The following is a 17498-nucleotide window of genomic DNA, read 5'->3' on the forward strand; positions in this document are numbered from 1 at the left end:
CCAAAGCGACTGAAAATGTGACCTCATTTGTGTGTACCACTATACAAAGCAGAGACCTTTGACCTTCGTGAAGGAATACGGCTTTGTGAAACGGCGGTGTTCTCCGTCAGCGCTGGCGGTATGGCTGCTAACGTCAAGATTATGTCAGGGTGACATTTCTTCGGTGGAGGTCTATTGGCCTGGGCTCCTTTTTTCCCTGGATAAAGCTTCTTGATATAGACAGAAAGACGCTACGGACGGCGGTCGCTCTGTTTACAAACGGCGCGGTCATGGACAAAGTACCCAAAACCGTACTTAAAGTAAAGCGCAAAGTACCTGGCGTCAGTGGTACTTGAAGTACAGTACAAAGTACCACATTAAAATATACTTAAAGTAAAGTACAAAGTACTTGGAATTGTACTTTAAAGTACCTGTCATATACATTGCAACAGAGTTAAGGAAGTAATCTAGTCAAGCTGTTACATCTTGAAGAGGAAGATCTTGCAATGTATGTGCATAAAAATGACTATTTGGGAAGAGCATTTGTTGCGAATGTGTTGCTTGCATTGGCTCAGAGCCTATGTCAGCATTCTTTTATTTTTTTGAAAATGCTAGTTCTGAAGCCCAGCTATGCTTGCCTCAGAGTAAAAGCTGCAGCAGATGGCGTAATTTCCGTTTACAGCTGCTCACGCAACCAGCTTTGCTAGTGGAAAATATTGGGATTACCCGATTTATTCCTCCTTGCATCTCTCGGTATGCTATGAGAAAGAGGGTATGCACTCCACTTTCTTGTTCAAAAATGCTGTTTCTAGACACAAAACTTATTTGGTGTTTTCAACTTTTTGTCCCTTTGCATTTCCAGTTAGGTACTTATAAGTACATGATAGGAAGTTCTAGACAAAAGTACAGTACAAAGTACACAATGCAAAACGCGCTTAAAGTACAGCTACTCAGAAATGTACCTTCAAATACTACTTGGTACTCGAAGCAGTACCCATCACTGACAAACGGTAGGACCCCTGTTCACGGGCGCCGCCATTTTTATGGCCACGTGTATGGCCACGTTCGGGCTGACGTCATGCCAGGACCTGTCCAGAATGCATTGCGTTCTCCCCGCACGCTACCGTCAATAGAACTGTATGTGGTAGGGCATCCCTATTCCAATAATTGATTATTCGTGGCTTCACGTCGCGAGATAACTATGATGATGTGCGACGGCACAGTGGTCGTTCTGTGGGTCAGTTTTACACACAAGAGGTCTCTTCAACGCGCGCCGAAATGTGAGCAGGCAACGCACCGTATTTAAAGACTGTGAAGACGGTGTGTCTAAGCAACTTGTACTCTGCCAGCAATCTCCTATTCATCCACGCAACGTCCAACTGCGATTCAATAGAGACGCACAATGGATGAAAACATTTAGTCAACTGCATTTCTGACTCCTGATAATAGACCTCTACCAGAGATACGTCATTATGACGTTGGCAGACAGACTGAAACCGAAACAAATCGGAAGGGGAGGGCTGAATTCCACGAATGAGCACTTGTTCGCTTCCTCCTATTGAAAGAAAAGTAGGACCAAAGGCCACCTTGTTCGCCTCTAGCTTCCAGCGTAGTTCAACACTACTCTGCTGGCGCTGTCAACACTATGACGTCATTTGTTTACAAACACGGAGATTCGATTAAGGAATGGAAGTTGATAGCATCAGTGGAATACGGACACACAACGCTCGATCTTCGGTCAGCGATGCTAGCATGTACACCCTCCTTGCTAGTACCCTCAGATCAAGGTACCGATTCACGCCCGGAAACACTAGAAGACGCATTCACTCTCAGCATTCTCTCCTTCATTCTCGAGGCGGGCGGCATGTTCCACGGATAATGTTGAAGTGAAACATACAAGGAACAGTATATTCAAATGGGCTGTAATGTTTGAAACTTCGTTCTCGCTCAATAAAAGATGCCCGTACCTTAACATGAATCCAAAAACAACAGAATGCACCTGTTTCGTCGTGTGTGATCGATAGAAGAAGAAGAAAAAACGCAATTTACGCTTTCGCTTTTTCTCCCCTCCTTTACAAGATGCACAATGGAAGCGGCTTGTTCAATCGACGCCGCAGATCGCGTGAGGAGACCAATCCTGGGCCCCCTCCGGATCGTCGCGCATCTTGAGAAAGAGAGGGAGAAGGAAAACCTAAATTGCTGTTTCTTTCGGTCGTTGATAACGAACGACGTAACGGACGGGCTAGCTATATAGTCGTGTTGAACTTAAGAATGAAAAGAAATCTAGTCCATCAGCTGACAAAATATTACTGCGCCGCACGTAGGATGACTGGACACAGAGGTCATGCTCGCCGCTCCGCGAGATAATGTAATCCATCATAGTCGAACAAGAGATAAACTGATGTTCTGAGGCTGGAACAACATAGAGGGGACAGATACACACAAAGCCTCAAATTGCCTAAGAAATCAACGATGAAAGATGAAAGTCACTGAAAAGGTTAGCCAGCTGTAGGGATCGAACCCACATCTTCTGGATTGCCGGTCCAGGGCTCTACCAATTGAGCTAAGCTAACACGCCTCTCCAGCGACTTTCGGGGTGCGTCATCTGAAGGGACGACAAACCAGCCACTCACTCTCACTCACCCTCCTTTCACTCTTACATTTTTGCTCACTCATACACACATTCATACGACGGAAATCGACGCAAACGGCACCTGTTGAACAAGAGATAAACTGATGTTCTGAGGCTGGAACAACATAGAGGGGACAGATACACACAAAGCCTCAAATTGCCTAAGAAATCAACGATGAAAGATGAAAGTCACTGAAAAGGTTAGCCAGCTGTAGGGATCGAACCCACATCTTCTGGATTGCCGGTCCAGGGCTCTACCAATTGAGCTAAGCTAACACGCCTCTCCAGCGACTTTCGGGGTGCGTCATCTGAAGGGACGACAAACCAGCCACTCACTCTCACTCACCCTCCTTTCACTCTTACATTTTTGCTCACTCATACACACATTCATACGACGGAAATCGACGCAAACGGCACCTGTTGAACAAGAGATAAACTGATGTTCTGAGGCTGGAACAACATAGAGGGGACAGATACACACAAAGCCTCAAATTGCCTAAGAAATCAACGATGAAAGATGAAAGTCACTGAAAAGGTTAGCCAGCTGTAGGGATCGAACCCACATCTTCTGGATTGCCGGTCCAGGGCTCTACCAATTGAGCTAAGCTAACACGCCTCTCCAGCGACTTTCGGGGTGCGTCATCTGAAGGGACGACAAACCAGCCACTCACTCTCACTCACCCTCCTTTCACTCTTACATTTTTGCTCACTCATACACACATTCATACGACGGAAATCGACGCAAACGGCACCTGTTGAACAAGAGATAAACTGATGTTCTGAGGCTGGAACAACATAGAGGGGACAGATACACACAAAGCCTCAAATTGCCTAAGAAATCAACGATGAAAGATGAAAGTCACTGAAAAGGTTAGCCAGCTGTAGGGATCGAACCCACATCTTCTGGATTGCCGGTCCAGGGCTCTACCAATTGAGCTAAGCTAACACGCCTCTCCAGCGACTTTCGGGGTGCGTCATCTGAAGGGACGACAAACCAGCCACTCACTCTCACTCACCCTCCTTTCACTCTTACATTTTTGCTCACTCATACACACATTCATACGACGGAAATCGACGCAAACGGCACCTGTTGAACAAGAGATAAACTGATGTTCTGAGGCTGGAACAACATAGAGGGGACAGATACACACAAAGCCTCAAATTGCCTAAGAAATCAACGATGAAAGATGAAAGTCACTGAAAAGGTTAGCCAGCTGTAGGGATCGAACCCACATCTTCTGGATTGCCGGTCCAGGGCTCTACCAATTGAGCTAAGCTAACACGCCTCTCCAGCGACTTTCGGGGTGCGTCATCTGAAGGGACGACAAACCAGCCACTCACTCTCACTCACCCTCCTTTCACTCTTACATTTTTGCTCACTCATACACACATTCATACGACGGAAATCGACGCAAACGGCACCTGTTGAACAAGAGATAAACTGATGTTCTGAGGCTGGAACAACATAGAGGGGAGAGATACACACAAAGCCTCAAATTGCCTAAGAAATCAACGATGAAAGATGAAAGTCACTGAAAAGGTTAGCCAGCTGTAGGGATCGAACCCACATCTTCTGGATTGCCGGTCCAGGGCTCTACCAATTGAGCTAAGCTAACACGCCTCTCCAGCGACTTTCGGGGTGCGTCATCTGAAGGGACGACAAACCAGCCACTCACTCTCACTCACCCTCCTTTCACTCTTACATTTTTGCTCACTCATACACACATTCATACGACGGAAATCGACGCAAACGGCACCTGTTGAACAAGAGATAAACTGATGTTCTGAGGCTGGAACAACATAGAGGGGACAGATACACACAAAGCCTCAAATTGCCTAAGAAATCAACGATGAAAGATGAAAGTCACTGAAAAGGTTAGTCAGCTGTAGGGATCGAACCCACATCTTCTGGATTGCCGGTCCAGGGCTCTACCAATTGAGCTAAGCTAACACGCCTCTCCAGCGACTTTCGGGGTGCGTCATCTGAAGGGACGACAAACCAGCCACTCACTCTCACTCACCCTCCTTTCACTCTTACATTTTTGCAATCCAGAAGATGTGGGTTCGATCCCTACAGCTGGCTAACCTTTTCAGTGACTTTCATCTTCCATCATAGTCACTCTCCTTCCGTATTGGCTGCGAAGGCTGGCCACATGACACTGTGCTGCGTGGTGGCGCTGCATGAGTCCTCCTGCCGCGCCGTTGCGCCTCCGTATCTTCAACAACTTATATAGTTGACGGACTAGATTTCTTTTCCTTCTTAAGTTGAACACGACTATAGGTTCGCCTCCGAGTTAATGAAAGATGCGGCGGATGGAAGCGGCTGACGGACCTATGTGTTCTTTCTCACGTTGAATTCCAATGACGGATTGGGAGCACATCCGGAGCAAGTCTGGCTGCTCTCCCTGGAGCATTCTGTTCCATTGGCAGATTGGGAGCAGAGGCCGACCCTTCCAATGGCAGTTCTCGCGCGGCCTTGGGAACGAGGTCACTCCGTTGAGACAACTGATCTGCCAAATTCGGCGTATTTGGCCGGAACTCCCGCGTCACGAGGTTTGTGCTTCCGGTTCATGCCGCTTCCCTCCTTTAGCTTTCGCTAATACGGCGGAAACTCCCTCCCCAGGTGTTGCACCATACCTGCTGGTATTCGCCTTGCATGCTAGTGGATTGACGAGGATGATGAAGAGATGTGGGGACTACGTTACTTTATTATCTGGTCACAGCTCTGTTCGGTCGTTAGCGAGCGCCCCCACAGCCACCGCTCGCTTAACGCGTGCGCGAATCGTCCAATCGCAGATACAGGTCGTGTGCTCTTGGCCTGCTCCAAATTTGCCATTGGAATTCGAGGTCACTCTTGCTTCAGATAAATATGCACTGTAAACATGCTGTCCTTATCAGTAGAAACATCGGAAAGAAAAAGTGAAGGGGAGGTGGTGGTGGTGGTGAAAGGGCTTGCCTTTGTCGGCCTCACGTATGTGGGCAACGTCACGACTGACGCCCTGGGGAAATGTGCGTCCTGGGCCGACTTCTAGGGGAACTGTGAGTGAAGGTAGCCTTTCTTGCATCGCTCCTTTCAGAGAACTCAGCGCGACTGACAACCAATGTGCGCCTCAAAACGTCGTTTTTTTTTTTTTTAAGTTTCTTCCCAACTATGTATTACCAGGAATATTTTGTGCTATGGAATGAAGCAAATCCGACGTGCACTTCCTGCTTCTGGTGGGAAAAAGAAAAGGAAAGAAAGGGTTCGCTTTTTCAATAACAACAACAACAACAAATCGTGACAAGAGACGACCACCGTCCCGTCATTGATTACGTAACGCCACCGCGCAAAGCATGCTGGTGGATACCATCAGCTTTATCAGCCTATCAGCAGACGCATTTGTTCCCGCTTCTTGCCCACCACAGCAAAATATAACCTCGAACCGGTCTTCTCGTGACGTCACATGTTTGTAAACAGAGGGTCGTCTATGACACGGTGTGATTTACAACAGGAGAGCAGTACCCTACTCCATCACCCGCGAAACATTAGACGTGGAATTTTAGAATGAAGTTAAAGTTGTGTACAAGCATTTAAAGAGATTGAAACATTTATTTAACTAAAAAACAAGCTTTCGGACGGAGTCCGTTTGGAAGCTTGTTCTTTAGTAAAATAAATTATTTAAATGTTTCAATCACTTTCAATACTTATTTTATTTACTTCCGAGTGCTAGACGTCTGCCTTTTTTTTTCCCTGTTTGTATACAAGCCAACAATTAGGCTGTCCTCCCTTTACCTGACAAATTTCAAAGTTGAATAAGGAAAATCCAATTTCGCGCAACTCAAAATTGGCAAAAGTACTTGCTGGTGAATGCAAAAAGCTCCCACAAGATGAATAATGCGACCCCGTAATACTGCAAACGTAATTTTATTGGTGATGCATTAATTTTCGCGAATTTCGCGACCGCTAAAAAATCGCGAAAAATTGTACTTGCGAACACAGCTTTACATTGATCGCGCGGTAGGAAACAGACCTGGAATCGCGAAATTAAATACTCGCGATTAACTTCTTACATGAGATTCCCGAAAATTAGTACATCGCGAATAAAAATACGTTTGCAGTATTTAGACGAGACTTTTTCATACGCTTCTTTAACACGTCAGGCGAAAGACCCCGTACAGAGCTGTATTTTTCATAAGGAATTGGAATCGAATGTGCCTTTATTCGTTTCGGCATTGAAAAACTCCAAGATTCGGACAGTCCCTGCTTAGAGTGTACGTGTGGTCCAACGACAAGTATTGTTGTGCCAAGTATTGTTGTGCATTGTCTTCTGGAGGAGGTCCAACGCCACACTGAATTTCTATACCTATGACGACCTCAAGGTGTACAACTGAATGATATATAGAATTCTAATGATCCGTCATGAATCTTCACGAAGGCAAGCAGCCTGAACGGAGAGCGCCCGCCAGGCGAAGAGCGTGCCAAAAGTGGCACCACGTAAACGGAGATCGCTGACGGCGATATATCTGTCGGCGTCTAAAATTCACACTGTGGTGATTACGGGAGCGGCATCTGGCGCCCGCTCAGGTACTTCACAATAGTCGAGACCAGCGAACCTGTGTATGTCTTGGAAGCGTTCCAGCTCGGGTGAGGTCGAAATTTATTTGGGTAGATGGACCATGTCTTTTCCTGAGAACAATACCCCAAACGTACTGTCGTGCACAATTCGGATCGGCCAGTAATCCTGGTCGGCGCAGTCCCCCTGGATACGCTGCGCAGTCCGCACTTTACGTTCGTGATGCAGGTTTTCATTTGACGCCATCTGGCTAGAGATGCAAAATTTCTGGAAATTTTGGATCGCTCGAAAAAACCCGTTTCTTTTCGGGTTTTTTTTTTTTTTCGAAAAATTGGACTCAATGGAAACAAACGCGGTTACTACTGAGTCGGACCATTGCCGGCCATGCTACAGCATACAATGAGCTAGAAACCTTAGTAGTGTTCACCCTGTAGGCATAAATGCAGAGCAGAGCATCCCATGAGACTGCTGTCTACTCAGCGGTATAGGTAATTGGAACAACCCGTCCACTCCAACCAGAACTCCGACATTATGTGAACGCGATGGCGATCGCTTGGAATAGCCAGACGGAGCTCTAAGTTGGTGGTTGTTGGCGGATTAGAGGCACCTAATGCACTGTTGGCGGGTTGGAACGCATCGAAGGCACGAAAATTTACATTTTTGAATTTTCTCGCCTGGGAATTTTGGTCAATTTTTCCCGAGGCGACGAAAAAAACAAAAAAAATGTTTTTTTCCCAAAATTTCCAGTTTTTTTTCGTGGCTTCGGATGCTATTTCAGCTATTTCGGCGTTTATTCAAGTTGTGTTCTTCGTGCGGACCGCTGCCATCGCCACTATCTTACCAGCCTGCACTCTTAAAAATGAACTTCACCACATAGCACGCTCCTAGCCAACGGTCATCCCGAACGACATCGCTCTTTCCCCCGATTTGTTGAAAACGGGAAGCGTACGCCTTTTTGTGACACTCATGCGCAAATTTTAATTGTCACAAAAAGGCGTTCGGCCTGGGCTTTCCACAAATCAAGAATGGAGAGGTATCACCCGCTACAATGGTTGGCTTCCAGCGTGCTATGTGGTGAAGCGGCCGCCGTCATCGTTTTTCCGGTGAGCCGACGCGAGCAATGGGAACTTCACCGATTTCTCGACGACAGCGGTGTACAGAAAAATCCGGCGAAGAGCGGAAGCGGCCGCTCCACGGCAGCCAATAGGACCGCGCTATAGTTCCACGAGCGGACGTGGCGGGCATCTCGGATGCCCGTATGACCGACCTGGTAACTGGGAAGCATGCTGTCGCCCGCCCGCAACTGTCTGAGGGCGCTTTTGTAGTGCTTGCTTCGCGAATATGCTTTGACCGCGAGAGCTTCTTCTGTGTGCCGCTATAACTTTTCAATATGTGGCACAATATTTATTAGTTAATTTAAAGTCAATATTTAACACTGACTCACACGAAACGCCTGCTAGGGCGCCACCGTCCACCGCAGTGGAAATCAGTGCATGCGGTTCGTCCCGCCGTTTCTCCGTCGAGTTGTCGTGCTGGTGAGAAAGTTGGCCGTTTTTTCGTCGAGATATCGTCGTATGCGGTTACCGCTTAAGACGTGGAGTGCGGAAGCGGCAGTGCGATCAGCAAAAAGGCGAGGGTGAAAGGAAGCCACTGCGTCTGCGCCAACCCTCCTTGAAGTGTGTAATCATGTTCGCGAACGGGGGACAAGTGTCTGCGTCGTTGATCTCTGTCGCCGTGACTCGCATTGTCCGCACCTGAGGGTGATCACAATTGCTGCCAAATGACGATTGCGTGCGATGTGGATTTTCCCTCAGTGGGTTTGGAGTATAATACCACGTTCGCACTGCAACACACAATCTCGTTCAGCACTCGATAGTAACCACGGCTACTCGGTTCGACATACTCACGCAGCCCGCGCTTGACATTGAGGATCCAGCTCTTCATCTGACGCCATCTCAGACAGTCGCTGCGCCTGCGTCTATCCTCCACTAAGAGTGTATAATCAAGTTCACGAATGGAGGAAACGAAACGAAAGCACAGGAATTACGCATTGCTATGGTGACATGGCCGCAACTCTACGACATGCCACTCTGAACCAACGTGTTGCTAGAACAGCTCTGCCAGGGATACTTTAGCTTAAACTTTATTTAACGTAACAAAATTTGCTCATATAAACGCAGTAAACGAAAACAATTTATATCTCATTTCATTTGTTTTTCAGTACGCACCACGATGAAATCAGTCACTCATTCCATTCTGATCGCACCCTGTCCGCCATGTTTTCTCTCGTATCCACCACATCTATCAGAGAGGCAGCACCATTGGCTGCTGGGTTCGTGGCGTTACTACTCTTTACACGATAACCCGCTGACGGGAGCGGAGATATCGGAGCGGTTTGTCGCGCTGCGACGTCTCGTAGAGAGCTACTGCGAGCGATCTCTTTTTCCAGAATCCGTCCAAGGATCTTTGCGTTGCGACGGGCCGCTCATTCTGTTGTAGATGCACTCGTGCTTAAAGGCTGCCTCGGCGACGAATCCGGAATTCTAAAGTTAATGTGTCATCCAGTTGGAGATTCCTTCCAAGAAGAAAACACCAAAAATGTTTCGCAAAATTCGTTCGTGTTTCTTTTTGTCTTTTCTTTTTTCACAAAGCATCAAAAACACCGAATTTGAAACCAACTGCCGTTCCTTGCTTTGCCTCTTCCGGTAACGTAATTGGTACTGCCGGCGACATTCCCAACCGCTCAACTGACGGCGTCGTCGGGCTGGTTACAATCCGGTACCAGCGAAAGCATGAACGCAGATGTTTCTAGCGACTGTTCGGCAGCAGATCGCGAGTCGGAAGACTGCATTTTTTGACGGACAGCCTGTCTTCATAACAGATACATAGTGTATGGGGCCGGTTGGTACATATCCTTTGGCCAGGCGACAAAAGAAGGAACGAGACAGCGACGACGCAACCCCCCTGCCTCCTTCCTTCTTTTGTCGCCTGGCCAACGGATTCATAACAGACTCCGATGACGTCGGTCCGCACACTGTTGCCTGAATTCAACCGGAAACGCGGAGCCGGCTGGAAAATCCGATTAAATTCATTTTCTAATGTTTCAGACTGTTTCAAAACGAAACGTTTCGGTTACATATATTTCAGGGACCCACTACTACGATCGCAACTTCAGTTCAACAGCGTTTTTTGTCCGTACACCACCTTTAAAGAGACAGTCCGGGAAAACCGAAAGTTGAGCTGGACACAGTGGGGCGCAGGACTGCGTCGTTGCTGGGAATGCAGAGGTGTTTTATTTCTACGAGTGTACTGAACTGGCTGCGTCGTTTTGGTGTCAACGCAATCACATTTTTCATTCGACTATGAGAAAGTTTTGCGCTTTAGTGCCCCTTTAAAGAAGGCAAGCCTTATGCCTTACCTATCACCTTCGTTACATAGACGTATAAATTCAGGCTGTCGTCTGCTTCAGTGAATCGTCGAATGGGACGACTTCAAACGCAGGACATGTGTTGGTACCAGTGCAGGCCAACCAGGTGTTTCCATGGCTATGGCCGCTGAAACCATGGCCGTGAGAGACGAACTCCTATTCATTACATCACGTCGATTGGTGATCGATCCGCTGCGCTAGACGGCGCTACAGGTGGCAGTTCAAGCAGGACCCAATCAGAGCCGCATATTAAAAGGGAGTCTGGCAATTAATGGGTCATTCCTATACCTGAAGCTCCACCCACTTTTTCAGCTTCCTGACCAATGGCGTCTTGAAATATGGGACACTATCAATCAACCTATCCTCACTATTCGTCCCCCTGTCCAACGCAGGCAGCGCCATTTTGGGTGACAAGTGGATTGGGTGGGATTGAAATGGGTGCCTCTCGCGATCTGCAAAACTAGTCGATTTTTGGCGCAAATTTGACGTACGCCACCAAGGCTGCGCAAGGCACGTCGGGAATTGTCGTCTGCTTCCGTCGTTGTACCGCTACCGGCAGAACCACCAGCTGGCACACGTCTTGTTGCCGGTACGATTTTTAAACTTATCTATACGTGTATAGTAAATAGATAATTAGTTCAATAAAAAAAGGTGCGAATGTTATTCATAGATTCATATATCTATAAGATTGAGCAATTAAATTCAAAATTGTACAGCACAGTGCCGTTTTTGTTAGGATTTTGTTGTGATCACTGTGCTCATTAGGGCTAGCACCACGTATTATTTTCGGTTAGATATCGATCGCGGAGCATCAGTTGAAACTGATTTTCTAGAAGCGTAGATGAAGGTGTACATCCGCAGCGTAAAATCAGAGTAGTCTGTGAAATTTTTTTTGTCACGAAATCCCGCTTCACCGTGTTTGTTTTCGTCGCCATTTTGGGTGGCAGTAAGGTGTCATGGCTGTCCCCGTGGTAAAAACCAAACGAATCAGAGGCGCGGAACTGTGACTGACAGGTCAAGCCTCTTTTTGGGACTCCTCCCATTGGCCAGATTCCCTTTTAATGTACGACTCTGGACCCAATGTGGTGATGGCTTTGCCTAGTAACTGGCTTCTAGTACTGCTGCGGTGCTGATCTTGTGGCTATAGTGCTGGTAACGGGATATTCCACTTGTTCCTAGACGGCTTCGGTTACGATGACGGGAACTATCATTTCACCAATCCTGATAGGGCATGATCAGCATTTTCATTCCTTCAGAAACGGTGAATTGATGTAGCGCCATCCCCGCTTACAGAGAATACCACCTTGCGCCTGCGGGAGGCGCATTCATTAAAAATCAGTTTGACGCTTGCCATGCTTGACAACTGCATCCCGAGCAGTTGTATTGATTGTATTCCTCTACACAGATAAGACACAGAGAAATGCTATCGACCCTCTTGGTATCTGAACGCGCTCGAGTGGGAGTGTAGAGGGAACGGTCCAGTTTGCGACCTCCACTTATGAGATGTCTGCAAGCGGACACTATGCACCTGTAACCTTCAGGGTATCTATAGAATCATGTCGAAGTTTGACGCGACTTTGTGTATGAGGGTTCACAGTCAGGAACATATAGAGATAACAGGAAGAAAGAGGTGGAGAAAGAGAAGCTGGCATGCGTGGAACATACGATTGCAGGGGAAACTATGCCGATGTCCACAGAAAGTATGCCTGAAAACATACGAAAAAGCCGGTGGTATAAGGATGGAACCCATTACTTCTCAGTGCTTGGCATGATCTAGGGACTCCCACCAACAAGCGTATGCTGTTTCCTTACTTGCTATGTAGTACATGCTTTCCCAATGATCCTGAAACACACATGCGCCTGTTTCCCAATATCGTTATGGTTATCTTGATGTCGTTGTCGCAGTGTCGTAGACGCTGTGAACCGTGTCCTCGTACATTACAGGTATAAATTGTTAAACACAATGTGCAGATTGGGGGGGGGGATGTTTGTAATGAAAGAAACAAGCGAATGGAGAGGTTAGCCATACGAGAACAGCAATCGGAGCAGCTGTACTGGCGGGCTGACGGCGAGGTGAACGAGAACACCTCGTTGTAACAAACAACAACATTCAAATTTACCCTGTACCGCACACAGTGCCCATATAACCGAAACGAGCCACTTCACGGCAAATAACGATAGCAAACTGACATGTGCCAAACAGCCCACTCTATAATGCACGCTAGTCTGGATCACAGGCTACGCAAAGTCACGTAAATTCTACTACTAGGATGGAAACTGTGCTAAACTAAGTGGGTCTCTGGAAACCTTTAAATTTTTATCTTTAGTTTGCGCGAAGTACCACAATTGATGTGATTAAATGTATTCCTTCATTTGTTCTGCATGCACATGAACGTATATGTTCAAGAAAAAACAATCAGAAGGGAGACCGACTCAACTAAAGGGTCTACTACAACGAAAAATTCAACTCGTGGAACACTTATCACGCAGCCCCGGAGGAGGAGTGTACTTTTCGCTGATGAAAAAAGGAAGTCACTGAAGAGGTGTGCAAGCTGTTGGACTCGAACCCACATCTTGCCAATTCAGCTTCCAAGGGTGCGTCATTTGAAGGGACAAACACATCCTCTCACTCACTCACGTGTGTTCGGGTGAGAAAACATGTAAGAGTGAAAGTGGAGTGAGTGAGTGTATGTGCTTGTCCCTTCAAATGGCGCACCCTTAGAAAGTCACTGGAGAGGCGTCTTAGCTTAGCTCAATTCGTAAGAGATCGGTAATCCAGAAGATGTGGGTTGGAGTCCTAAAGCTGGCTAACCTTTTCAGTGACTTCCTCCTTTCATCATTAATTTCTTAGGCACTTGAGGCTTTGTATGTATTTGTCCTTTCTATGTGTTCCAGCCTCAGAACATCAATTCCTATCAGAGTGCAGTTTTGCACAGTCACCCTCGGGTTGTGGTGGCACTGAGTGCAGTGCTCGCCATCGCGCCAGGGCTTCGTTATCTCATGGCCGTTGTTGAGACTACGTCTATGTGGAGTCTTACTGCTGATCTGGCATCCGTCGCCCCCGCTATCCATTATACCTTGACGGTCGGAGTCATCGTACCCGCTCTTTTTGCCTTGGTTGTCGTTACGTGCAACGGTGGGTCCTTGCCAAATGGCGAAGGCGCCAGACCACAACTGAGGGGGATCTTTCAGGGATATAAGAAGGTGGCGATGGGAACGACTCTCTCCTTCTTTTTTTACCCTTACCCTCTTTACCCTGCTTTCCAGTACCGAGCTGTGCGTTGTTCCACCGTTCTAGGTGGATTGTATTTATTTATTTTGTCGCCAGTCTGCTTGGCGCTCCTGCCATGTTCTTCACCCCATGCGCCTTTCTGTATAAATGGAAACGGACGACACGAAAGGAAAGGGTGATTCTCGTTCCCTTTGTGTTGATGTCGAGGAAACGTCCATTATGCGTGTATTCCGCGAGGGAAAGTCTTTGTAATGTAGTGTTCCTTTAACTTCGTGGCATGTGTTTTCTCTCACCGAAAACGGCAATATCTATAATCGCCGAGGTTCAGAAAATATGATTATGTAAAGATAAGTCTAGGATTTGAAAACGGTAAAGAGAAACGCGCGATGCAGTAAACAACAACAATAACTTTATTTGGAGAAGATGGATGGTGAGTTTCGTTGCAAGGGGGATACTCTACCCTATGCCGTGCAGTAGAAGACAACCGCACAATGCAATAGACGATCTCAGAAAATCCCAGTGTTCCCTGCGTACACATTGCATCTTGGGAGATTACTGAAATGAACTGTCCTCGTTTTGTTTTCGCTGACCATGACTCCTCATTGATAATCGGCCGACAGAGAGGAAGGACCGAAACAGCTTGGAGACCTTCTCCTCCTTTGTTATCAGCAAGTTCCCATAGTTCAAAGCGGCGCTAAGCCGTCTGGGATTTTCTGAAGTCGTAACTTCGTAACATCGTACCGGAGAAAAGGGGCGGAGCGATTAAGTATACAAAAGCAATATAGAACATAAACCTTCTATAAGAAACGTAGAGGTAAACGTAAGCGCTATCGGAGACCACGTGGGTGTAACGTGTAACCACGTACGTGTAACCATGCGTAGACACGTCAAGCAATGCTGTCCTGTCTGGAAAATTGTGTCCTGCGTGCTAATTTAGAAAGCAAGGAATGATGGCTTTTGGAGGCGAGATGGCCTTTTAGAAAGGCAATATCATCATGCACAACGGTGAAGAAGTCCAGTTAAGCCATGTCACTAACATCCGACCCCATCGAGTGCCACCCTCTTGGATATAAATAAGTTTCCTAAAACTAAACCGTTCATTCTTCGTTCCCGGATGAACGATACCTTGGGTGACACAGGAATGCCTCGTTCTCAACGTTACGCTGGAAAACCGCGTGACGCGAACCTAAAACCTTTCACTTTAAAGGAACAGGACATTTAACGTGACTGGAAACTCTGACTCATCTGTCAAACTGTCCATCAGGAGTCACCATGCAAAATATTTTCACTCTGAGGTGCTGGACAATAAAATTTCCAAAAAACAGTCGGAGAAAGCAGCCGCGGACGGACGGAACGGTCCTCGCGTGACGTGGAAAAGGCCCCGAGCATTTTTTCCTTGTTTCTTTCTTCCGAGCTCACGCGCCGCCTAAATATACCTGCTCGAGCTGTGCCACTGTACGTCACGAGATACGTGCCGGGGACCACCTTATGTCACGACGCTCCTTCCAAGGCAGCACAATATCTTGGCCCAATACTGGCAATACGGGCCCAATATTGGTCCAATTTCGGGCGAAGATGTTATGCTGCTGGGATTGGTTCTCCTATACGCTCTTTCCATGAGTGGAGAATGTTTTTAAAGGTGTGTGCAACGGGAGCCTCGTGCGCGCTCTGTGGGTCACCTGCATTCATCGTTCTCCCGCAGGACCTGATTTTATTCGTTACAGAACACGCCAGCAGGGGGAAAAAATTGGGGGGTACCTCGGAGCTCCTTTAAAGGGGTACAATAGGCCGGTTTCAAGTCAGTTACGGCAGGGAGGTGCCATCGACCTCCTGATTATTATTTTATATTTAGAAGCTCATCGTACATGATGATCAACAGCGGTAAAATGAATAATTTCTACGGAATAATTTTCGCGCAAAAAAATCGAGAAAATCCGGCCCTGAATTCGAGTGTTTCAGTTTTGCCGTGTTTGCAGGCGTATATCTCCCGAGTTTGAAAATATATTGTCGTGAGTTTTTTAAGTGCTTTAGTATGCCTACAGTCGAGCAGTCCGAGCGCAAATTTTGGCGTGCAGGCGCATCGCTCTGTGCTATAAAAAAAATGGCGAACATGCACTCTGGCGCGGTTTTGTTCCAACTTCGACGCGTGATTTCTCTGGCTATAGATGTCCTTCATTAGGATACTTGGTATCAGTTCACTCAGCTTTTAATGCTCTTTCGTCTGATATATCTATCGTGCGTATACATCCTACAGGTATCTGCTGAATCAGGTAAATGTTTAGGCATATTTCGAAAAAACAAGGATTTTTTTTCGTGTCCGTTTCTCGAAAAGGCCTTTTTTATTTCATATATATTTTGACAGAACATGGCCCGATGCTAGACGTTTCACCTGACGTAAAAAAATTCAACTTCAAAACGCGTACACTGGCGATTAGCGCGTTAAACGGGCTCCCAGCCTGCGTGCGTAAATGTAGGAGCCATTTCGGGCGATGTCGGGTCATGTCCTGGAAAAATATAAATGAAATCAAAAGGGGCCTTTTCGAGAAACGGACGTGCAAAATGCTTTGTTTTCTCGAAATTTGCCTTAGCATTTGCCTGTTTCAGCAGATACCTGTAGCAGGTATACGCACGAAATATACAACAGATGAACGAGCATTAAAAGTTGAGTGAACTGACACCAAGAATGGTAATGAGGGACATCTACAGCCAGATAAATTACGCGTCGAAGTTGGAACAAAACTGCGCGAGTGAGCATGTTCGCCATTTTTTATAGCACACAGCGTTGCAAATGCGCGCCAAAATTTGCGCTCGGACTGCTGGACTGTAGGCATACTAAAGCACAAAAAAAATCACTACAATATCTTTTAAAACTCGGGAGATATACGCGTGCAAACACGGCAAAACTGAAACACTCGAATTAAGGGCCGAATTTTCTCGATTTTTTTTTGCGCGAAAACTATTCTATAGAAATTATTCATTTTACCGCTGTTGATCATCAGGTACAATGAGCTTCTAAATATAAGAAGATAATGAAAACCCAGGAGGTCGATGGGACCTCCCTGCCTGAACTGACGAGAAACCGGCCTAAAGTGCAAAAAGATACCGTTTACTTTGACAACATTAAGAATGGAATTAATCGGTTACGTCGCTCGTGATTCATGAGCGAAAAGAGACTGCAGTTCACGACTTTCTTTCTCCGTCTCTTTCTCATCTCCTTCTGAAGAGGTGCGACAATGCCGGAGAAGCCTCCAATTAGTCTCCTCTAACGAGTTACCGCAATGATTAGACAAATCGTTTGAGACCACCAATGGGAGCCCGTGTCGCCCGTTTTCACAAGGAGAGGGGAAGAAGAGCGAAACGGGAAGGGAAAGGAAGAAACGATATTCTGAGAGAATAGAGACATTTGGAGAGCCGTAAGCGGCCTGTTGATTCCGACTCGGTATCGCTGTCAGCGAATCAGAGCGCAGCTCGCGGAGTCAGAGGCAGATATATTGGCGCAGAGAACCTCATAGCGGCCCTACTGTGCAGCCTCCTGGTGGGGATCCTCGTTTTGGTTTCGTTTCTGTTACTTACAGTAAAAATTGTCATATTGCAATGAAAATGCGACTTAATTGAAACATATATATGTCGTTTACGTCATGCATTACCAGGAAATATATAAGCACCCTTGTTAGC

General features: G+C 46.8%; 1 protein-coding gene and 1 non-coding gene across 3 annotated transcripts in view; both read right to left on the minus strand.

The window, feature by feature from the left end:
• Positions 1–17498, minus strand: part of LOC135379009 (mucin-12-like) — a 546819-nt gene that overhangs the window by 497811 nt on the left and 31510 nt on the right. The window lies entirely within an intron of this gene.
• Positions 4490–4562, minus strand: Trnaa-ggc (transfer RNA alanine (anticodon GGC)). Its single transcript has one exon. It is a non-coding gene; the product is annotated as a tRNA-Ala (tRNA).

The sequence above is a fragment of the Ornithodoros turicata genome, chromosome 1 (assembly GCF_037126465.1).
Source record: "Ornithodoros turicata isolate Travis chromosome 1, ASM3712646v1, whole genome shotgun sequence".
NCBI lineage: Eukaryota > Metazoa > Arthropoda > Arachnida > Ixodida > Argasidae > Ornithodoros > Ornithodoros turicata.